At 47.4% G+C, this 24,663-nt stretch overlaps 1 protein-coding gene across 1 annotated transcript in view; it reads right to left on the bottom strand.

Annotated features, from left to right (window-relative positions):
- Nucleotides 1–24,663, bottom strand: part of LOC122371152 (protein vein-like) — an 84,314-nt gene that overhangs the window by 38,685 nt on the left and 20,966 nt on the right. The gene's annotated exons all lie outside the window — the stretch shown is intronic.

Here is a 24,663-nt window from a genome sequence, read left to right as displayed (position 1 = left end):
CTTCATGTGATAAAAGCTGAGAGTAGGCCGAACAATCTCCTCCCGGCTCCCTCCCCCCCCCCGCCGCTCATTTCCCACCACCCGCGACCATAGCCGCGGCCATAGCAACATTACCATATCGGGCGAGCTGCGCGCTCATTGGTCCGTGCAGCAGGTGGGTTAATTACCGGCGGCCAATCAGCGATCACACCTGTACATAACTCCGCCCCCGGCCAGCCGGCCGCGGCAGCATGGCGGCTGCCGGACACCTGTAACGGTGGAATTTCCCACGGTGTGAATTTCTCACCGTGTGAGATTATCACGCGGTGAGAAACGGAATGCTTTCCGCTTACAGGAGGATGGTTTGATGGTGGTATGCCTGATGGTTTGATGTGCGAGATGTGAAAAGCTGGGCTCATGAATAAATGCTTGTGCTGTATGGGTAGTTCGCTCAGGTAGAAATGAACATACAAATGTAGTTCCTTGACAAAATTAGGCAAATCAGGGACATTTTATGTCACTTTTTAGGACCGAATATTTCTTACAAGTATCCAAACATTTTCATATCGAAATAATCTGGTCGAAATAGCCAATTCGATCCAATTATTGGTTATGTTACAGCGTGTAAGCAATTCCTGTGGATTACAATTTAGGTAACTAGGTAAGTGAGAATTGGACAAAATGAAAACGATATTCTTGACTATAAGAATTTCATTAAAATCCTCCACTCCCTCAGGTTGTGCATTGATTTGCATCAAACCTAAATCACCATCCTATCAGGGATCCATTTGAATTGCATCGCACCTCGCCAAGAAATCTCCATCGGCAGCCGACGAGCACGTGACCTTAGAGGCCGCGACGCGTCCATCACAAGGACGACCACGTGACCTGGCCAGACCGCCTTAGAGCCGCCACTTTACATACGGCACGGGCCCGGCGCATACCGAGAATGGTTTGGACAAAAGCGGGCAGTGCTCAGTCAGACAGGAATGCCAGGATGTTTATAAATATCTGGATTATATAAAGCATGTAAGTACATAAACAATGCTATCCAACCAAATGCGAAAAGTAACAAGTACCGGCCGAACGGCTGAACTTTTAATCTCTGGATAATAGACGTGCGCTGCCTATAATTTCTTCTTCTTTTCATTTTACTCCTGACGTATTGTGTTAAAAAAGTCTCTGTACCCTCACCTTCGGCAGCAAGCGTCTACAATATACAATTACATACAATCCTTAGTCCTTATGCTCAATATATTCACAACTTCTCGGGAAATTGTGTAACATAACCGACCATCACTCGCCAAAGGCGCAAGTGAAAGACAAACATGCCGGCAACAAATACCTTGTCACATTGCTGACAAATCGCCTACCAAACCGCCACATTTACGTGGCACCGCGCGTCCCGCCCCCGCCATTTTTCTGGCGCGAGTCTGGTGGCGGCGGTGTCGGGGCGCGCGGTTTGCACCGCGAGGCGCGCGGTTTTGCAGCGCTCGACAGTCCGGTTTTGGCGGGAACTGATACATATCGATTCACAGCTGCGGCTCGGAGTTGATTCCGTTATAGTTCTGGGAATGATGGATGGGGGCCCCCCGTGGGGAAGGTGCTATAGGTGCTAACGGCAGCGGCGGGAGGTGCTTTAGGTGCTAAGGTGTTAGCGGTGAAGGGTGCTAACATTATGATAGTTTTAAAATTAATATATTTTTATAGTTTTATATAGTTCTACCTGGCCGTCAGTGATGCTTAATTCGATAATAACAATCAATTTCAGCATCATCAACAGGTAGCTAGAGTGAAAAACCTTGCCAGAATATCCTATTTGAAACAATCGTTGAGTATCCCGTCTAATGACTTGCGGATATGCATTGCCACTGGATGGAATATCATCTGATGGGGGATATCTTCCGTAAATTCTCCAGAGAAAATCACCTAAGTACATGATGGACCGAAAGAGAACAATGATAATGTCGCTGGGTTATGAAAACGCCCTTTCACTCTACCATATGACGTAATCCCTCCTGACAGCTGGGCTGCCATATTTGACAGTACCTACCTGATTTAGGCCACCCTTGGGCACACCTTCTGTCTCTGAATATCGTCAAATCATGTTACAAACTGGTTCAGTCAACTGGTTCCGGCATAATAACTCATAAATACAAAATGAACCGGCTCAAACAGCACAGGTGTTTGGAACAAATAGCACCCGGTAAGATCTTGACTAGACCTTTGCCATATTAGGCACAATCAGTTCAATAGGAAGGCAGCTGCTTGAATAACATAATGCAGGTCGGGCTACCCACAGATTCAGAGTAATATCGATGGGTCAGCTGAAATGTGCCGACCACCTGGTAAGAGAAACCTCATTGGAATCGTATTTGATTTATGATACTAAATTGGTGCATCAATTTGCCGCGACCGTGTTCGAGCTTCAGTTCGATCTTGAGGTTCGGCATATAGCCCATGCAAAACCAAACAAACACATGGTGTTTTTACTCCTTCAATCAAGGGCTGATGCAACAAAACTCTTTTTCGGGGACCGTAACGGCGTACATTAATTCCATTACATCGAGATCACTATAAGCGTATTGTTACAAATCACGTTACTCGCGTGTCAATGCTTCTAGTGGTTTTCGTCTGCACCATCAAAGGTCCCCTTCTCTTGATTAGCTAGAAGCATCCCTTTTCTTCCCTACATTTCTTAACCTCACTCCAACACGACGACATTCCATTCCGCACCAGTCCAGACATCCCTCCCCCTACAACCGGAAGGGGAATCCAATATATTGATATCACTACAAGCGTATTAAATCAAATCAGGTTCTTCCCGTGTCAATGCTTCTTGTAGTGGTTTTCGTCTGCGCCAGCAAAGGGTCCCCCGCTTGATTACACAAGCATTCCTTTTCTTCCTTAATCCTTACATTCCTTTTGCCCAGTACAACAAAACGACATTCCATTCCGCACCAGTCCAGACATCCCTTCCCCTACAACCGGAAGACCAATCCCATTCCCGGCATCATTTTCATTCACTGATCTAGGTTAATGTCTTCAGTGACCCTGTATGCGACCCTGCTGCAAAGCCACCCCCTCAGCCAGGGGAGGGGGAGACAGTTGGGTTGATTGAACAACGCGTTTCGGATGGTCGGCTAGTCACGTGATGTCTGCTGTGCTGGAGACGGCTGGTCACGTGGTGGCGGCAGTGCGGGAGGCGGCAAGTCACATGATGTCTGCAGTGCTGAAGGAGGCTAGTCACATGACATGTGCAACGCTTCACGTTAGGCAGTACGTAAGGTCGAGTTTGAAATAGATAGTAGGTAAGATGCGGTCCAACAGCTAAAGCGAGGCTCATACCAGTGTGCCTTTCACCTTCTCGATTACACCTACTAGTTTTGATGCTGCATGTTCCAAGAAATTCTGTGAACTTAATTAAGATGTGACTGAAATAATCCATTAAAATTTGGGAATTTCGAATTCATTTTGATAGTAAACAGTTGCAGATTGCAGCAAAAGAGTAGAAGTGATTTCCGATCGATTTCAAATCGATTTCCAATAGATTTCCAGCCGATTTTCAAACCTCTCAGTCCCTTGGGGTTATATCTGTTTAGTCTACAACGTTACCTCCCACCTCGGTCGACGACCCCCGACACTCTCTCTTCTCCTCCACCACTCTCTCTCCTCACACATGTCATCACCAGACGTCTGCAGAGGACTTGCAGATGACTCCCACATGCACACAGACACAGACAGACATACAGACGCGTGTGTACGCACGTGTGAGTATTGGCTGGGTAATACGACTACGGTAGTGTGCGTGAGTGGGTACGGTGGTGTTGACGTTTATGAATCACCCTTGCAACAGGCAACGGAGATAAAAGGAAGGAAAGGAAGAATTGACGAAAGGAAGAAGGGAAGGATAGAAAGGAAAGTGAAAAAGATGGATAGATGAGAGATGAGGGAACCAAGGAATCAAAGGTTGACAGAACAACTGGAAGAAAGTAAAAAGGAAGATTTTTGGATAAAAGGGAGGGAAGAAAGAGAGCAAATAGAGGAAAAGAAATAATGATGCAAAATGACGAGAGCAAGGAAAAGGCTGAGGGAAATAATTGATATTCCACTGTAATTCCTTTGCATGGGGAGTGAAACTACGGTTAGGTACCAATTCAGCTTAGCCATCCCTAACCTCTCTATAAGACGAAAGAACACTGAAACAATTAACCAAATATAGAGCGCTCGATAAAATCACTTCAATCTCGCTCTCCCTTATTTGGCTCCAGCTCCGTCCACAGCTGTGGCCGGCCAGAGGTCGCGATCCCTTTCGCTGACACCGCCTCGACCGCGACCCAAGGTTACGTGACCTCTTGACCCCGCGCGCTCCTATTGTTCGGGGTGCGACGTTACCACATTGGCTGAGGCGAGGATGGACTGTATGAAGACAAATCTATGGGTTGAGGTGTCAAGAGAGAAGATTATGTTTCTATAGTAAGATTGATATGCTGAATTGATGTCAACTGGGTTTTCAGCGAAGGCTGTATTATATGACTCTATGACGTAATAGTAATCCATTTTCTTTCACCCTTTGGGATTCAAGGATTTGAAATATGAAGAGAGACAGAGATAGAAAGAGAGGGAGAGAGAGAAAGAGAGGGGGAGAGAGAGAGAGAGAGAGAGAGAGAGAGAGAGAGAGAGAGAGAGAGAGAGAGAGAGAGAGAGAGAGAGAGAGAGAGAGAGAGAGAGAGAGAGAGAGAGAGAGAGAGAGAGAGAGAGAGAGAGAGAGAGAGAGAGAGAGAGAGAGGAGAGAGAGAGAGAGAGAGAAGGAGAGAGAGAGGTAGGGGAGAGAGCGAGAGATCCTGGGAGCATTAGGAGAAAATATACAGCCTTCCGACATAAGTCATTATAGGTATTCAGAGCGGTAAGGGGGTGATAGGTCATTTGAAGTCATGGAGCCGTGTTCAGCGGAAAGCGCTATATCAATTGAATAATATTGGAGGGATGGGGTCCACGATAATAGCCGATGCAAGACATCAAATGCAGTGACCAAGATGCGACGAATCAGTTCCATTCCATTCCATCTTCAGAAGCAAACAATGCCATGCGGTCTTGCACTTTGGAGGTTCGAGCAAAGAATGCTTATGTTTATCCCATGTTTATTGACCAGCATTGGCCTCATAAATATAACTCGGTTTGAAATGAAGTGGCTTATTATCCCTCTCTAGCAGCTTATTGATTCGTGTCATTGATTTCGTTATTTAGTTTCCAAACATTGAGGCGGCCAACCCCGTATTCCATTTCTTATTCAACAATTAATGGCATTGTGAAAAGAACATCAAAACAACAACATCGACCAGACAAATGTGCAACGATATACCCATTAACCACTGCCAATAAAACACACCCAACCCACCATTATAACTACCCTGACGATAGCCAGTCCGCAGTAGCACACTTTTCTAAACCACAAGCCGCAGCCGAGAGACAGGTTCGGGCGTTGCGGTTTTTGCGGATGCTCCACTCAGCGCCTGTTACGTTTTTGTGGTCTGCTAAAAGCCGCGTAATCTCCGCCCAAATTGGTTTAATGGCACATGGGCACAACAGGTGTGGGGAGCTCGATTTGGCACAGTGCCAGACGGATTACTTTGAAAGGGAGGAGAGAAACTGCTGCGCTGAGTTGCTGCCTGGAGATTGGACCGGAGATTGGACGGGTCTGCTCTACCGTCTTGTAAAGGCACAACTCGTAAAAGCTAGCGATTCAACGTAAACTTGGTGTTGTCTTTGCTGACAATCGATTAGCAATTACCTTTTCACTGGAGTAAAAGTGTTAAGCTGTAGACGCAGAACTAAAGCATAGTCACTTGCTGTAAGTATCATTGTTTGTATTAATTGAAAATTCTGAATTAAAAATACTGAGGTAACATTTATCGCTATAAAAATAGCACAAAAAACTTCCCAATCCATCCCAATCGAGTCAACTGGAATCACCAAAATCAGCAGCTCGTCGTCACGCTCTAAATTCAGCACCTGCTTATACCACGTGCCGGCCATTTATTACACTTTACAAGCTGCACGTGCAGCACGCACGTGATGTTGAGCCGCACCGGTGTGCGAACAGATGTCATAAAACACCACCCGTGCTCGTCATTAATTAGAGAAATTAAACAAATAGTCGGACGGTGTGGAAACCATTTGTCAGTGTCACTGAAATGTTTCAAACTTTAACTCTGCGGGGAGAGAGAGAGAAAGAGAGAGAGAGAGAGAGAGAGAGAGAGAGAGAGAGAGAGAGAGAGCGAGAGAGCGAGAGAGAGAGAGAGAGAGAGAGAGAGAGAGAGAGAGAGAAAGAGAGAAAGAGAGAGAGAGTTTGAAAGATAATTTTAGCACCAGCAATTACTGTTATGCTTTCTTAAGCACGCAAGAAACTCATCAGTTTTAAAAATCGTCAAACACTAACTTTCCTATTTCAACTGTTTTGATATAAGATTTTCTTAACTGCATCTTGGCAAGGATTTCTATTAAATCCTACAGGCCTGGTAGCAAGATATGTCGAACAGAAATCACAAACCGTTAGCCGATAGACCCCGTCGGATCCACACCCACTCCCGTCTGTCATACCGTCCAAACCCTTTGATTTGGGGTAGTTTTGGCTGAGTGACCTCTGCCCACCGCAGGATGTGACGTCACGCCGAGCCTGTGACGTCACAGTCGTTCAGTGCCAGCCTGAACGAGGCCAGGTGGATGTGTTCGCGGGGGGGGGGGGGGCAGGGGGGGGGGGCGTGGTTTTGGCAGAGGGTATTGGGACAGATGAGTTATCACTTGGAGGGTGTCTGCTTGGTTGAGGTGTCAAAGGCTTGGTTTTGATACATGCACTAAAATCTCGTCGATGAAGCACCTACACCTGCTTTGGATGAATCTGTAAAATAATTGGTTTCAATTATGTTTTCTGATGCAAGATGCGCAATAATGATTCAATTTGAACGCAGCCACGACACATGCTATCAGACTTATTTGACAGGTGGAAATTTCCCCAGTGTATAGTTTCGTTCCATTGCTTTATGCTGAAGAAGCTTTAAATAATTCATAAGCATAAATAATGAAGAAATATAAAATAGTTGGGATCTAGTCTGCTCAGATACCGCTTCATTTAGGTACAGCACAATCCAAAGCACACGTGAAGCTCTGAACAGCTGTTTCGCGACAGCTTCCGTCGTCAGGCCATGAAGCCGAAGAACGACCTTGGCATGGCCACCTGGCTTCAACAAATAGCCTCGGGCGCTGTCCAGTACAGCGCATACGTCTCACAACCGCTGAGAAGAAAAATCTACGCCCATCCGCGCTACAGCCAAACTAAACTCGCTACAAATGATACCCTATCAGCGTCCAATCTATTTAACACTTTGGGAGCGTTTGATGTATGCGATGGCCTCGTTTCTAAGCCAGACAGGCGTAGATTCATCTATCTAATGTCATGAGAGGGCTCATCGGCCTCGGACCACCGTGATGGCTCCGACGGGCTCGTTCAGCTGTGATAAACTGCAGCTCTTATCCAGTCGGGAGCGGCCGTCGGGCTTGCGGACAAATGTCGGACACTCTGTCGACAATTGCGGCGCCGTCGGCGGCAAATTGCAGCACTTTATGGCGACAAATAGCGCCAATGTTGGGACAACTGCGCAATAGAATTGTTGGGATTGAAAGCATGGCTGTTGGCGAAATTTACTCGAGGGCAAAGTGGCCATTGGGATTGAAGGAGCTTTATCTCAGCGTTAGATAAAAACATGTAAAAGAAAGAATATTGAGTGCTTGGTCTTGACACGGCTCGAGCCGGTAGATGATGAAATATCTTTTAGAACTCAATTGTGTAGGCAGCAAACGCACAAACTGCTAAAACGTAACAAACTGCTGAACATCATTGCGTTGGAAACACACCAATTCTCGTATGCAGCAGAGCCCCTCTCTACAGTCGCCACATACCTCCATACCTTTCCAGTAAGGGCCGGTTCCCATGTGGGCACTCTGTACATTTCCATACGACTCAGACGGGCTGACCCGGGTGGCACGGTCTGAACCGGACTTTATGCAGACGGACTGCATAGCGCGGCCTTGGAGGGCGGGCCAAAGGCTCCGGTGACGTCATGTGATGTCATCGGGGCATCAGGCAGGATGTGAGACTCTGGGTTCACTTTTGGGTGGACTTTGTCTCATCTCACTTATGCAGCATGACTACCTTTTATTCAACGGGTGTTCAACAGTTCATAGATTTATCAACTGGATGGGGAATAATCCATGGATCATAGATTTTTACGATTGGCCGGCAAAAAGAAAAGATAAGAAAAATGCTCAGCGTGATAAATGCCGGCCAAAGTATCCACACTTCAAGCTGTGTGCCATTTATAGGCGGTGTTTAGACTAATTGATGTTACACAGGCAATGTCAAAACCGACGCGATGTTCCGATGTAGTGAAATGTTATGGCAGTAGCCTACAGGCACGTATAGGCAAAGAACAGTGCTATTGCGACGGCACTGTCAGAACAGCGATTTTTACAACGCAGATGACTGTCTAGTGTCGTACACTCCGCGTTAAAACCCACACCCTAACGCCACCCGCCGCTTTAGGCGCCGCCGCACCTAACCGAGGAACTCACAGCTACTCTCGAGGGAGTTGTCCCGAAGTACGACGGTCAACAATTCACGGTCTACCGCCTATGGCGACTGTGAGGAATGTAAAACATATCCCAACTCCGCCCCAAAGAAACGCCAGCCACAGAGACAGCAAATGCGTCGTGAAAAGTCAGAGACAGACATTTTCTTCTTAGCTACGAGATGGGTTTGGAATGTTTCATTTTAAGGGAATATTTACATGCGAATGTATGACGCAGTAGAGTGTTTCGGTTCTAGAGAGTCTCATGGCTGTCTTGCCGAGATATCAGAAGATTTTCCAGAAGTATACGAGCCATAGTCTGCAATTTGCTGAACTTTCAATGCCAACCGTCCGCGACCATGCCTCGTTTGTTCCGCAATTCATGGTAAAAGTCTCCTCTGGAGCATATACGGGACGATTTGTCCTACCATTTCACGACAGTCTCCAGCCAAACTTCAGCCATTTCAGCTCCTCTCTCGAGCTCAACTTTCCAGCCAGACTCTCGTCTGGTAAATTCAGACCACTTCTGATAAATCCTGACCATTTTTCTTCTCACAGACGGTGAATTTCGTCAACAGATTTCGTCAGCAACTCGTGGGTTACTGTCGTAGGCAGCTCTCTCTTTGCAGACTCCACGGCGCCGCGTGTTGATACATCGCAGAACCAAACGGACTAGTAGCCAGCGTGGCGGTGGAGGAAAGAGGCAGGGGGAGTGGGGAGAGGGAGAGAGTACAGTTAGTTGCTGGAAAGAGGGTGGGTCGACAGTGCTGGGCAGAGCGGAACCAAGTGAACCGTGATTGTAAAGACGGATGAATCATAGGCGCCAGGACGGCTGGGACGGAGAGACGGGAAACGGTGGAGGCACTGGGATGTGGGTTGTGGAGCCGGGGACACTGAAGAAGACCTACACATGAAGAAAGCGGCACTGTGAACAGCAGAGATTTTCATGGATAATTGATAGAGAATTACTGAGATAATCTGATAGAAAAATTGATAATTGCCATTGAAAGATGAAACAATTAACTGAAAGTAAAGAGACGCAAAAGCCTAAATTGATACCTAACCAAGGCTTTGACAGACATCATCGTACGACTTTCTGTGCCCCGAAGGCTTACCAGTTACCCCTGTAGTTTTCCGTGCCTGCAGTTCCCCGCGTCTCACTGAACCTGAACTGCGGAAATTGTGCTCAAAGGGACACCGACGCCCGATAAAAGCGGTCAGAACCTCGGTCGTAGCTGTTCTCTATCTCACATCGCAAGGGAGCCGCCATCTCCGCAAAAGGAAGGCGGTCTCTTTTTCCTTCATATCCGCAAAGGGAACGCAAAGCGGTTCCTTTGGATGCATGAAAGGCGGCTCTTTGGTTTTATCTCCCGAACTCCCTACCTGTTTTCCTAACTCTCCAGTAAGAAAGCGCTATCTTCATAGGAGTTGGAATGACCACCGACTTCTTTATGTACACTAAATTGAAATATGTTTTGCTGATCTATTTGCATTATTTTAGAAAACATCACTAAACGTCATAAGGTAACGTGTAATGTGGTGACTTTTCTATCTCTCATTCTCTTCTCTCCCTCTCTCTCTCTCTCTCTCTCTCTCTCTCTCTCTCTCTTCTCTCTCTCTCTCTCTCTCTCTCTCTTTCTCTCTCTCTCTCTCTCTCTCTCTCTCTCTCTCTCTCTCTCTCTCTCTCTCTCTCTCTCTCTCTCTCTCTCTCTCTCTCTCTCTCCCCTACCCCTAAAACAGCATCTTGTGCGGTCCGGTGACCTCTGTAACATCAGCATACATTGACGGTTGAACGATGTTACACGTTCATCTCAATGCTCTCCAATCCTTCCACCTGCCACTCTCTCCCCTCCCCTCCTCTCTCCGTCCTGCTAACCTCGATTACCGTTACTCATCTCGCACCCCTCTCTCCTCCCTCCCCCCCTCTCTCCCACCCGCGCCCTGAGTAATTTATTTCTGGCCCAACCCAACGCGTGTGTTACAGGCCGCCACCGCTGCCACCGCCGCCGCCGCCGCAGCCACCACAGTGGCAGGAACGGAAGCCGAGGCTGAACCAACAGCTGTCAATCTTACCCAGACAGTGGTTTTGAGAGGTGGCAACTGCTGGAACTCAGAGCTGACTGCACGTGTTAGTTGGAAAAATGCAGCGGGGTTCGATAGGATGTGCTGCGCAACGATTGGGATTGATGAGTATGAAACCGTTCTTAGGGGTAACATGTTTCCTTTGTTGCCTACAGAAAAGCGGTACGAAGAGTTTAAAGGGACCCTCCCGGCTCCCACCTTCAAAAAAGTTTATGAATTGGCATAAAAGTGATGTCGCTCGGTTCAGAAAGAGCGAAAACGAATATCTACCAAATTTCACCGAAAAATATTCACCGGTTTTCAAGATATTATACTTTTATTTTTGTTTACTTTTTGGGATCTCCGCTGTTCCTAGCGACTTTATTTGGAAGCAATAGTTTGACAGCTGAAAGTGCGGCACTTGTTGCGCGCAAAGCAGCATATACCACCGCGTGCTACAAAACGTTTTAGTCAAACATTTAAAAATCGTTAGATATCTGCGCTGACGTCACACATTCAGAGGGGTATTCCTATGCATTAGCCGCTCTGAATCAAAATGCTGCAATTTTGAAAATCAATATTTCCGATTTAAGGTATTTCTCGATGTTGTGAGTGCCGAAACCGGTAATTGTGAGCCAGGGACCCCATTTTGGCTATCTCAACTCAAATCTAATGTTAAGGTGGGAGGGTCCCTTTAATTCCCTTTAATTTAGTATGATAATTTTCGCTTTAAAAACGCGCACACCTATGATAATGTATTTGTAAGAATTGTCGATTAATTTCAGCTGATTATTTTACCTGGAACTTGGAAGACGGTATGGGGTTGAACTGAAAAGGATTGATATTCACTTACTGATAGATTGATCGAGTAGATTCCTGTGACAGGTAAGATAAGTGCCAACTAATGAGTCTAGCGAAAGGACAACGATCACAGACACTAATCAGAAACCCCTAAAATAATACCCGAATATATCTACAAAGTGTTTCGAAACTAACCCAGTGTTGGTGAAAAATCTCGTAAGGGAATACATGTTTCATTAGGCCGGCTTCGTGTTTCTACCGAGGCCCTAATGGAGCGCTCTGGAGTCAGGTTATTTTTGGCGCACCTTCGCGGCGTGTTCGTCTCTCCTGCGCCACGGTCGATCACCTGCGCACATTACGCCGTTTGTGCGCCACCAATGAACCTCTGAAAGTGGGCCCAGCCAACGAAACTGAATCCACAAATACGAGCTACTCAAAACCAGTTAAACAACCCAAAAATACGCCTACCCTGCACAATTACAAGCCTGTAGTAGCTATTTGGCCGTTTTTTACGATAAACAGACAAGAAACAGCCCAGACCACACAGAAAACAGCCCAAAAAACTGAACCTCATCAGCCAAACCTTCCTAGAAGGAGTCCAAAGTATCAACTCGGCGGCGGCGAGGTCGCTGTCAGCCCCCCCCACTCTGGGGGGGGGGGTGTCTCGCCACCCCGGTAGCCTGATTGGCGCCGGGCCAAACTGGCAGTGGCCGCCTAATTCAGGGCCTTCAGCCCAGCCAGGTGAGAGAGAACTGCCAGGGGACAGAGTTGCCAGAGGACAGAGTTGCCAGACGTAAAGATACCAGACGCTGGAGCGGGAGAAAAGCTCAGGCGTGAAGGGGGAAAAACAAAACTGAAACTGCAACAGCCCAAGTTTTTGGCGAAAACTAAGTAAAATAGCGGAGTGAGGGATGGGGAAGCGGGACAGTAGATACGTCCTTCAAGGCCGTAGGATACGCCGGACATCATGCCAGCTCTGCTGGGGGAGGGGAGGAGGGGAGGCAGTTATCATGTTTTGATTGGCTGAACGGAACCCTTGAGCGTGATTCATTCGGTCCATCAGAGTGGGTTCATAGATTTGGGAGGCGGGTTTCCTGTGGGCGGTTTGTGGTGTTGAGACATTTTCTGTGCGACGTGTTGATGGAAACTGTGGTTACAGGACGGATATTGATTTATGACGTCATCGTTTACATGTGCTTTTTGATCAAATAGGTACAGCTGTTCTTCAAGGGCACGATTTTGCACGATGAGAATGTTCATATAAGCATCTAAAAGGGAATGAAAAATACCAGCCCATCAGACCAAAAGGACTTTAACTTTAAAAACTAAACCATTTCCCGAGGGCTATTAGGACAGCAGACAGGGCCAACCGAGGACCTGAAAGGGGATTAAAGAGGGCGGAGGCAGTGAAAAACAACTTGGGACAGGAAGTGGCAAGAGCGCGGGTAAGAAAGGGGAGCGAGGGTGCCCGAGGGGACATTTTCAGACGATGACACCACCGCTTCTGTCTACACCTGGACGGATTAGAGCACCCGACACCGGGGGGATTACCTCCAAACAATAGCACCGATCCGGTCTTATGACGTCACTGGTTCTATTTTGCTGTCAGCGACAACAGCTGGGCGGATAGCGGGCGATAAACGGCTGGTGTGTAAACTAGTGAAACATGTAATGGCCGCGACGCAAGGTAGAGGCATTTACATGCTTGGCATGCGTGTCGATGGAAAGTAGCGATTCAACGCGCTACAACGTGATGTAGGAACATTAGGTATTTATCACATCTATTCCATGAGACATATTGGGCTAGAATAATCATGATATGCTCGATTTGTTGGTACGTATTGGATTAATATCGCACTTACAAAAGAAACAAAAACGATCGAAGATAAGCAACTGCGAGTTAAAATAAACCCTCGCACATCCTTCCAAGAAAAATATACGCAGTACAGGACCAAATGACGACATAGCACAACACAAAACGCGACCATCAAGTGCCCTTCGTCTGGACCTGATGACCTTAACAATGTTTCAGTTCTACGAATCGCGGCTCCGTATTTTTCTTCCATTTGGGACCCCAGACGGCGACAATATTATTCGAAAGAGAAGTGTTTGCTTTGAAGACGGTCTGACTGATAGGCCCTCACCGGCTATAGACTGAGAGGCACGTCGAAGAGACTGATAAACACTGTATGAGAGGCCTAACCACGAATCTGCGCGAGCTAGCAACGGCCGAAATCACGTTCGACGTGTTTAACACGACCGCAATATTTTCTCCCCGTTCTAAAATACACAATCTTGCAATCTATTTCGTACTGAGCGCGTGCCTTAGCACGGAAAACAGCACCTGCATTATAAAGCAACCCAATTTTAGGTGAGAAAACTCAATGCGTCGTTTCTGATGATGACTATTACGACCCATTTTATAATTGACTCAACTGCGTTCCTTTTACTTGACACCCATACATCGTGTTTTATGTGTGTTATTATACATCGTGTTTCGCCTCTTGTTTATACATCTTCATCGATGACACGATGAGTCTTTTTTCAATACCTATCGCGTCATTTTCATTATAATGCACCAGACATGTGCATGGATCCGAGAGCTGGATCTATGATGTCAGTGGATCTCTTGGCAAAACAGAGGGGTTAGATCTATGATCTGAGTGGATCTCTCGACAAAATTCAGGGGTCGGATCTATGATCTGAATGGATCTCTCGACAAAATTTAGGGGTCAGATCTATGATCTCTGTGGAACCAGCGGGCAAAAATTTGTGGAGGGCCTATGATCTGTATGGATCTCACGACAAGATGTAGCCAATGAAACCCTTATCCTACATAATTGTACACCTTACAATGCAATACAATTGAGAATTGTCACTTGTGGACATGGTTAAGACCAGTTGCAATCATTAAGTATCATCAATAAATTTGACTTTAAATGAAGAACATTTGTACTACATTTAAAATAAACCAAGAACATGCACATTGCTACTTTTTGTGACCAAATGTAACTTTTTCATGACAGCACTGATGACAATCATATCAACAAGCTACAGTCACTTTAATTCAATGAACAAACAGTACAGACAGATGCAGTGGCGGCGGGGCACTGCAGACTTTTGGTCCCATTCTTTCCATGCAACGCCAGTAGGGCTTATGTTAATATGCAAAAATCTATGGGGGGCACGGTGCCCTGGTGCCACCCCCCCCTCCCGTTCCGCCGCCTATGGACAGATGTTGGGAAATCAAACCTGGAAGCCAAATAGGTCAGTCTTGCTCAAAATAATCCAGCAATCCACTTATTCTACCAGGTATGAAAACCCAATTTCGATTTAGTAAGAGAAAGAGTAGCAACCAACCTCTAATACTTTCCTAATAAAATTCCAAGTTCAAAAGAGGCATTAACTTCTTCAGATTACCTACTTTGGCACCGTGCCAAGTGCGGTGCCATGCTGCTGTCGTAATGAGAGAGCCTCCCAAAAACGACAAACGAAATTCACAGCTCACTTTTTGGTAATATTGTTTTATTACGTCATTATCGTTTGACCAATTAAAAATCTTAATCTGACTAAAACCGTAATGATTCCAAAAGGTTCCCCGTTATAGGCCCTTCGGACTAATGACGTAAGATATTGTGATTTTTTTTAGAAGTGAATGAAAAAAGATGCAAGGCGCACTTGTAGCACTCGCGCAATGAATGTCTCCCGCTCAAGGGTTATGTAATACCATTTCAGCTTACGTTTACGTCATTAAATTCAACGCTACAAAGATGATATTCATGAACAATCATAACGTAAAATTATGTGAGGCAGAAAAAATGAACATTATTTTGAAGAAAAAAAGACTTGGATTTCCAGTTTGATTTTTTATTTATTATTATTTTACTCAAAAGTAGAGCACTTAGCTCAATTGTTATTTGAAATGACGTCACCAGTTCTATTTAGAGACTGAATAATCATTTTACGGTACATATCCAAGGCCATTACAATTGATATTTCGCTTCCCCAGCGTGTTCCCCAGGCTGTTGAATATTTTTATACTTTTGTTGATATCTCAGTTTATTTTATCAAATATTAGTTTCAATAGATTGAAATACCTTTACCTAGCCAAGCCACAGGTGTCAATATCATCTTTTATTGTTTATCAATCAATTGTGTTAGCTGGAAAGCCTCATGGTTGTCTAATGCAAGATTGTCTTATCATTATGTAGATTCTAACATTAATTGTGATGTACCTAGTAATGTATTATTCATTAGTCATTACTTACCTGTATCTTAATTGTTAATGCAAACTTTTCTGTTGGTATGTGAACAATCTTCATGTCACTCAATTCACTCAAGTTGTGACCGTCATGAGCCTCCTTCATTTTATATTATGTATAATGTAACTGGATGCCCTTTACTAATATGGCCTTAGTATAAGATTGTTTGTTTCTAACCATACTTTGGTATTTATAACTTCTTTATGCAAGAAAGTTTAAACATTTTGTGCACCTTTGAGCTATGATCCCAATGGATCTCACGACAAAATTGGGGAGCCAGATCTATGATCCGAGTGGATCTATCGACAAAATTGAAGGGTCAGATCTATGATCCCAGTAGATCTCTCGACAAAATTGAGGGGTTGGATCTATGATCTGAATGGATCTCGGATCGGGATCCATGGGATCGGATCTCAGATCCATTTTCCTGGATCGGAGCACATGTCTGTAATGCACGCCATTCCACTTTTATATATAACCACTACGCGTTGTGTTTCATAATTAACAGCACGCGTGTTTTCAAGATATCTAACGTGCCATTTTTATAATTATCGTCATGCTTCGTTTTTTTTTTTTCACGACACCTCTCGCGTCGTTTTCTATAATTGACGCCGATAAGCGCTGGCGGTGGTCGAGATTCGGACGGCGCTCGCTCTTTGAAGTGTACTACCGCGGATAAATGTTTATGTCTGGGGGATATACAGCGACCTGGTGGCCCCCCTCCCCTCCCTCCCCTCCCCGGGGAGGACAGGGAGCCACACACGATCCGTCGGCCGCCCCCGAGCAGCAGCAGGCAGGAAAAAGGTGGGACGGGAGCGTAGGTGAGAGTTCATTTTACATACGAAGGCGCATAGCTATGGGTAGTGATAATTTTCCGGTTTTTATCCTAAGCTCAGTGGGCAAGTCTGTAAGCTATTTACTTGTTTACTTAGAGTGTATGAACTACTTGATATTCATTAAATAAAAACCACCTTTTATTCGAGGGAATAAGCGTCAGAACGCCTTTCCACGGTTGTCACCAAGGCCCAGTGCTGTGCCCACTGGTAATACCATCGGCACCGACCTCTCGTTTCTCGGACGCCATTTACATGTTTAGCGGCAATGCCACCCGGATATGTACGGCAATACCACCCGGATATGTGTCCAATCAGACATCAAACAACCTGCGACACTTGCACACGTGGCACGTGCCGCTGCAAGTTGCTGACACTACCGGGAAAAGCGCCATACAATGAGGTTTGATCCGTACCACGAATTCCGTTTTGCACCGCTACTAGCCGATTGAAGAAAGAAAACCGAGCTATATTGCTGTCATTCCGTTGCAAACCGTGCAGCGGGTAAAGGCAGGCGGTATACCACATTGTGGCTGTTTTACCAAACGCAATACGCGTTTGGTGTACCATATGATGTTACTGAATCAATTATACGTCACCTTCCCCAGATTACTGAAAACTGAAGCGTTCCAAACGGCGGACGAGCGACAGCTACAGAAACGAGCCGGGGACATCAAAAGTTGGAAAAAGAAGTTAGCACCAATCTTTAGGAGTCGGCTGCGGTAAAAATTAGGCACCATCAGAAGGCGGAAACAAGTCAGCAACGGAAGGAGCAACATGAGCAACAACTGCTACTTCGACAGTGACCACAGACGGAAAGAAGGACAACATCAAGGTACGATGGTGGCAACCGTGGGGAATCCGTAGAAAAGAGCAGTGTCGGCGGTGTCGGCGGCGGTAGCGGCAGCGGCGGCGGCGACGGTGTCTGCGTCGGCGGCGGCGGCGGCGGCGGAGACCAATGTTTTTATTGGAGCCTCTTCCCCCGCACCGGCCGGCCAGGAGCAGCCGACCCGGCGCCGCAGCTTCCACTCACAGCCGCCAGGTGGCAGTGCCGTCACCTGGCTGCCACCGGGTCCGGTAACTGGCTCTGTTCCAGCCGCCTCGTCTAGCGCGGAGCTGTCACTGTCGTGGCGGTGCTGACTCGAATATTGGGCGGCCGCAGTGGAATTTACCAATCAACCGGGCGAAGAAATATATAAATTTTACCTAAATACATTAGTTTCGTGGAACCAAAGTCCGCCAATGTCACCCAAAGTCACACTGAACATAGGCTTTCTCTTCAGTTTTTCCTTCCTCAGATGAAACTGCAGGTTCCACGACCACTTGCATGCTATCAATGCTTCACATCATCTCTCCCACTGTCCCACTGTCCCTCGTGCGAGTGAACAGCGCTGCTGCACCTCTCTCCCCCGAAAGCGCCCCCCCCCCTCCATCTGAGGAGAGGGTGCCTCCGGCCGCTCAGACCGAGCCATCGCGCTTGTAATGGTTCGACCAACATGCCCCCCTCCCGAGTCCCCGAGTACAGTGCCGACCTCGGAATGCAATGCAGCTACGTGACTGGACACGGGAACGAGGGACGCTGGAAGGCCAGAGACAGATGCTGGAAGGTCACCTAAAGATGCTGGAATGGAAGGTCACATAGAGATGCTGAAAGGTCGCCTAGAGATCCTGAAAGGCCATCGGAGGACGTTAGAAGGCCAGATGGAGATGCTGGAAGGTCACCTAGAGCACCTAGAGGTGCTGAAAGGCCATCGGGGGGGGGGGGGACGTTAGAAGGCTATAATTGAGGGGCGTTGTGTTTCGAAAAGTACCGAGAGATAATGAAAGGCTATCGATGGATGTCAAAGCTCATCAAGGGATGTTGAAGGCCTACCAGGGATTTCGGAGGGTCATGAAGATTGAAGGACGCTGAAGGCCACTGAGGGATCCTGGAAGACCTCCAGGCACGTTTAAGTGCGTACTTACCAGGGAGGTCGAAGGTCACCAAGGGATGTTGCAGGTCTGCAAAGGACGTTTGAAGGTCTACAAGAGACGCTGGAAGATCACGAAGCCCGAAGGATGTTGGATGCTCCTCAGGGAACTTTGAAAGGTCAGATCGGTTGCTATTCAGGTCTGATGATTATGATCATCTTGTGGTGATGGTGACCGGGCGCAGAAAGGGCTGAAAGCTAGGAAAAGTTGGATATGTGGTTACAGCTTTGCTGGAGTTCACGATCACTCTCAGTCTCGGCTCGGTAAAGACCAACTGATAGGTACTTCTATACGCATCACGACCATGTGAACAAACGCAGGTCCCGTGTCATCTCTTGGAGACACTGCGTAGGGTCCCGCGGCGCTGCCTCTGGAGGCTGTCTCAGTCCGTCTCGTGCCGTCTTGAGGAGGCGCTGGCTGCTGACGCTGTCTCTTGAGGCACCGCCTCTGGAGTCGTCTCAGGGCGCGTGTCGCCGCCGCGCCAGAGGTGTCGCCGGCGCACCAGAAGTGTCGCCGGTGCGCCAGATGTGTCGCACCGCTGTCAGCGCGCGATCGTCCGGCTGGTAATCGTATTCCCAACACGACGTTGAATAACGGTACAATGTGTTCGGGGAAGGTCGTGTCGCGCTGCGAGCGGCGGCGGCGGCGGCGGCGGCGGCGGCGGCGGCGGCGGTGGTGCCCGGTGAACTGGACTGGTATTCAGTGAGGGCCTTACGGACGCTCACCGGGCCTCTCACTTGGACCAGGCTGGCTCTCACCGGCGCTGTAAGAGGCTCGCCGGCTCCAGATGACCTCGCACCAGCCGTAGACAAGACAGGCTCTTACCAGTTCCAGTCCAACTCTAGTCGGCGCTGTCAAAACGGTCGCCGTTTTCAATAACTTACATTACCTTCCAATTAGCCGCTTATCGCGTATCGGCTATAACCATTCATCTAACATATACAAACAGATCCTTGCCTTCCGAAATGAGACCAAGCATTGGCAACAACAACGTCTCAGTCTCCAAAGACCGGAAAACAAAAGGCAGATCCACCCAGGGCACTTTCATAGCGTTACCTTCCACAGCTGCTTCGCTCAACAGTTGCAGCTGCCCCAGCTGCCCCAACTTCATTTCCTTTTTGCACATGTCACCGTACATGCGTCGCAGCCACTTACATCACATCAACCGTAGTCCAATCGTGACACCAAATTGTAATACGTCGCACGAGATGAACCCACCCGAACACCTCTGCGGCGTAGGTTCAGCGGCAGGGACGCAATGGGCTTCTACGAACCCTGCAACTACTGAGCTACGGATGGAAGCATCACTAAATGGAGGTAGAGAAAGCGTGACGAAACGACTCGAGTTGTGACGAGATGTGACGGAAGTGTAACGAGATGTGACGGAAGTGTGATGAAGGTGTGACGGAAATGTGATAAGAGGATGAAAGACATAAGACGGAAATGTGATGGAGACTTAAGTCTGGATGAGTTGCTCACGTGAAAAGCGAAGGAGACATAGCAAGACATAAGATACGAACTTCATGGCCGAAAATGTGACGAAACGAGACATAACAAGTGACAAGCTACCATCTATGAAAATGTGACGAGACCACACGTGGGCGCAACGAAACGCAACAAGACGCAAAACCTGCCAGGATAAAACGGCAATGGTGTCGAAATTAGTCCCAAGACCTAACAAAGCCTGTCGCTATACATGGCGCGCTATCGGTCGGGGGTTCAGCTGTATAATGCTGACGTCACAGTGGCCATTCGGGAGTTGGTCAAGTGTTTATGTAGTATTCCATTGGGAGAAGTCCCTCCAGCTGCTATCTAGTGGCGGGTGACAAACATGGTGCAATCGATATCGAAAGAGGTGGTCTAACGGTCCCTCGAAACATAACCGATAGTTGGGTGGGTGTGTTAGTGAGCTCTGGTGCGTAGTTATGCGTTACCGTGTGAAATACGACTCGAAAGAAACTACGACACAGCAAACAATCGATATAATAGAGGTGACCTGTAACGGTCCCTTCAAAAAACATCAACGATGCTTAGGTGGATGCCCTGATGCTTAGTTGGCAGTTAGCTAAGTGTTGCATATAGCCAGTCGTCCTAAGTTCGTCTGGACAATGGACATTCAATTCCAGCTCATTTTTTCCAGTGCAAGGTTGCGGACCGCGATTCAAACCACCAGACACTATTGCATCGCCTGCTTTACCCCACTGTTTGTTTTTCTTCTTCTGCTACTGCACCATACAGCGACACCCATATGACTCAAATCGACTGGCCACCAATGACGTCATCTTTCTGACCTCCAGTGACGTCATCTGTGGAAGCGATTCGTAGAGACACGGCGTATAAACAGCCGAGGCGGTCACCGCAACCGGTGGGGACTAGGCAGCGGGGTAAACATTGACAAATACACATTCACTTGCACACATACGGACACACACAGACACACTCAGGCTGCATTAAGGTTGGACGTCTGCAGCCATGCAACGGTGAGTTGCAGTGCAGCTGATGCAGGAGAGATCAGACAGCGTGGCACAGAAAATCAGCGGGGTCACGACCGACGGGAGATTTAGCCAAAATGGGGATGTGTCTTGACAGATCCACCCGGATACGGCGAGTCAGCAAAATGTGACGAAGATAGCACGAGTAAGAATAGAATTGTGCAAGCAGCTTAGTTAGTAGTGCTTACACACAGTATTAGGTTATGTAGAACTAGCAAGAATGGCTTCTTGAAAACGGATATATTTTTGTCGTCCTCTTTAAATGCTCAATGCTCTGTATGGGTGTCGAATAAACTTATTGCCTATGCTGCTACGATGCATTGTCTATAACTATTGCCTGAAAGCCGTTTGGATTTAACTTTTACCGTCGCTCTCGTAGACAACTCTTGTGAAACAACACGGCAATGATATAAGATTTCATTACCTTATTATTTTACAAACTATTGGGTCTCCTATATTACGGTCCCATGACAAGAATCAAGAATTCATGTGTCATTGACAGGAAATAATCAAATAATTCCCCCAGGTGGCCGGTCACGTGATCTCCCACCCGGATACGCAGCTGAATAAACACACTCAGTATTCGTGTCACGTGACAAACGTTATTGCCGTACGCACGTGGCCTTGAGTGATCACGTGACATAATGCGCTCGGGCAATCGGGTCTGATTCTGATGGGTCGGGATTCCTGGGTGTCCCAACGTCATCAGGTGACCGGTTTTAGGCTAGTGGGCCCGCTAGTTAAACGACGTCGTGCAAACTTTACAAATAACACGTCAAACTGAGAAAATAAACCATACGTGCAAGCCGGATTGCTCCTTTGTGCTGCAAGCATTCAGGTTGCATTCAGTTTCAATCGCAAGCCTGCTTATCAGTGAAAACAGCTCGCATTCCCAAATTCACTCTAGGTTAACGGCTTTCAGCTGATAAAGGCTAGCTGATTGATATCGAAAATCAGCTGATTGTTAATGATTCATACGATGACCGCTGCATTCCGTAAAACCTATCACTCATTTTCAACTAAGCATCCGACCATGAAAAGGAGTGAGTGACAACGAAAATACCACAATTTGACGGCAGAACCCACCTCACTTCCGCCTTCCTTGGTACAACTCAGCCGCGGCTACGTTTACGAGAAACACCACCTGCGCAGATTTGGCAGCAGGTGATGCCGAAGAACCTAGGTTAGTAGGCAGACAGCGCCACCAGACAGCCCGGAGTCTTGGAGGAGTGATGGTGGCGCCGGGTGCGGACTTTGCGACCCGAGGGAGAGGGGATGGGGAGGGGGATAGTCCTGGATTGATTCCAGGTAAGAGTGGGGCGGGAGATAACTAGTAGGTACAGGCTGGTTCCAGATGGTTTTCCAGACGTGATTTCAGGCCCGGGTGTCCAGACAGGTTCCAGATAATACTATAGACAGAAGATATGAGTGGCAATGCTTAAGCTGAGGATATAGTTTCAGAAGAGGTCCACCATGAATAAAGCGGGATTTCATAAATAGATATAGGCTCTTGTCCATACAGAGCTGCTGACAAGTAAATAACCGCGACCCTCTGTGTCTTTCTCTACATACCTAATGATTTTTCAGAGGCTTTGCGAACTATAAGCAGCCTTCCCGCTTACTCTTGTATCTGCACTAAATACTGTCTCTAAAATGACCACTGCGTCTCCCATCTGGTCCGTCAGGTACCCGGTACATCATGCTCCAGCCTCCAGCCTCCAGCCTCCAGCCTCCAGCCTCGGACGGTCGGACGGACCGCGACCCGTCCGACCGACCTGCTCCGAGCTCCTCATGCTAATCCAGGCACGTGACCGCGCATGCGCAATGACCCGAACCGTCGGCGACATTTTCACTGGGCCTCGAAACTCGTCGCGACTACTGATGAACTGGAGAGCGGCTAGACAAAAGTGTCTTCGGCAAAAGGTGTATCGTGGTTTCCATGGCAACAGACGGCCTCAGAGCTGGTTTCTGAGGACGTTTTGGAAGATGGTTGTGTTGTCATGAATGCGTTGCATAACCTTGTTAAAGGGTTGCTTCACTCTACCTATATAGGCCTTGCACTTGTTGAATGTTGAGCCTTTTCTCCCTTTGAATTGTCTTTTCACAGCGTCAATGTTCTCGTTCGTTATTCTAATCATGTTCCATTGAGTGACCCCTTAACACAGTACTATTCACTCCGTACTATCCCCCGTCCCTCCTCCATCTTTGTTCCTCGCCGCCTGGCGCAGGTTTTGCCGCACCGCGCCAGAATCGCCGGCCGAAAAACCGCATCAGCACCACTAGTGTCACACCGCGCCGCCATTGTCACGTCAGTCACGCCGTGCGCCGCTGTATGCCGCAGGTATCCCAAACTCGCCGCGAAAGATTACGTCATCAGAGCTCCAGCGCATGTCGAAAGCGCAAACCGCGTTTCGGGGATTCTTCGAAAAGCTAAGCGTGACAGATGTTCTAACTGTTGTCACTGCTTCAAAATCCGTACGTTTCTTTACTCTCGTTGGTCCAGGAAGAAGGAAGTAGGTCGGCTTCGCCCGCTGCCTTCAGCGGTAAGAAGGGTTGTGTCACAGCTTGACTGTAACAGTCAGTCGGTAAGAAGTGAGGGAGGAAAATACGATACAATCTAACCAATTTGGCCGTGAACGACTAGAAATACGTTAACACATCGCTTTTGGACTTTTTGTTTCATCTAACCATGACAAATGCCAGGAACTGTGCGAAAAAGAAACTGACAGTAATATCTTGCTGAACCAAGCGAAAAATGAAGGACGAGGATATCAAGCAAGATTTTGAGCTAGCATGCTCGGTAAAATTGGCCTTCGAGACCCACCGACACAACCATCACCACCACCAAAATCACCATAATCACCAGCTACCACCACTCACACCAGCAGCACCACAGCAACCCCCAACCATCACCACTATCTTCCCTTTTACCGTTCGCCGCAGCTCCGCCGCGGCTCCGCCGTCCGACGCTCCGCCTGCCGTGTTAATTTGTTCGTTACAGCTGTACCGCCGCACACGGGTGTAATGCGGCACAGCCTACCCTCTAACGAGTCAGGCGGTTGCAGCGACTGCGGCGGCTGGCCGTGGTAGGTAGGTAGCACGTGCTGGACTGGTAGGAAAATACATAGTGGAAATATATTAATAATATTTCTCGAAAATAAAGAAAGGGGAGGAGCGATGCAACCAATATCTAAAGGCAATGAGAGTAGAGTTCACTAGGCTTAATGATTCAAAAGGCGCTTACTACTGAGGAATGGTTAGGAAAGTAATTGAAATACATTCCTGGACAATAACTAAAGAAAGGAAAATAAATACAGTTTATGCTTGAAGAAATTGGTGTTTAAGAATCACTAAGCTCAGTTTATCAGAAGAATCTGAGAAATGGTTAGGGAAGTGTAATAGAAAAGCAGATTCCTTAAAAATAAGTAAAGGAAAGGAGAATTGCAACCAATATCTTAGGGAATCAGTTCATAGGGCTCAGTAAACCGATAGGTTTGCGGCTTAGCATGCTCCGATAGCAATACTGCATGCCTGGCACCACATACGCCACAAACTTTAAAGCTGAGCTCGTGCATTCTTTCTCCAAACCGTGGTGTTCTTTCTTCGTAAAAACGCTCGCTAGCCATGTCTGCGATAAGAA

The sequence above is a fragment of the Amphibalanus amphitrite genome, unplaced genomic scaffold, assembly GCF_019059575.1.
Source record: "Amphibalanus amphitrite isolate SeventyFive unplaced genomic scaffold, NRLGWU_Aamphi_draft 001211F_arrow, whole genome shotgun sequence".
Lineage (NCBI taxonomy): Eukaryota > Metazoa > Arthropoda > Thecostraca > Balanomorpha > Balanidae > Amphibalanus > Amphibalanus amphitrite.
Note: the sequence above shows the minus strand (reverse complement) of the source record. Positions and strands in the feature narration are given on the sequence as shown.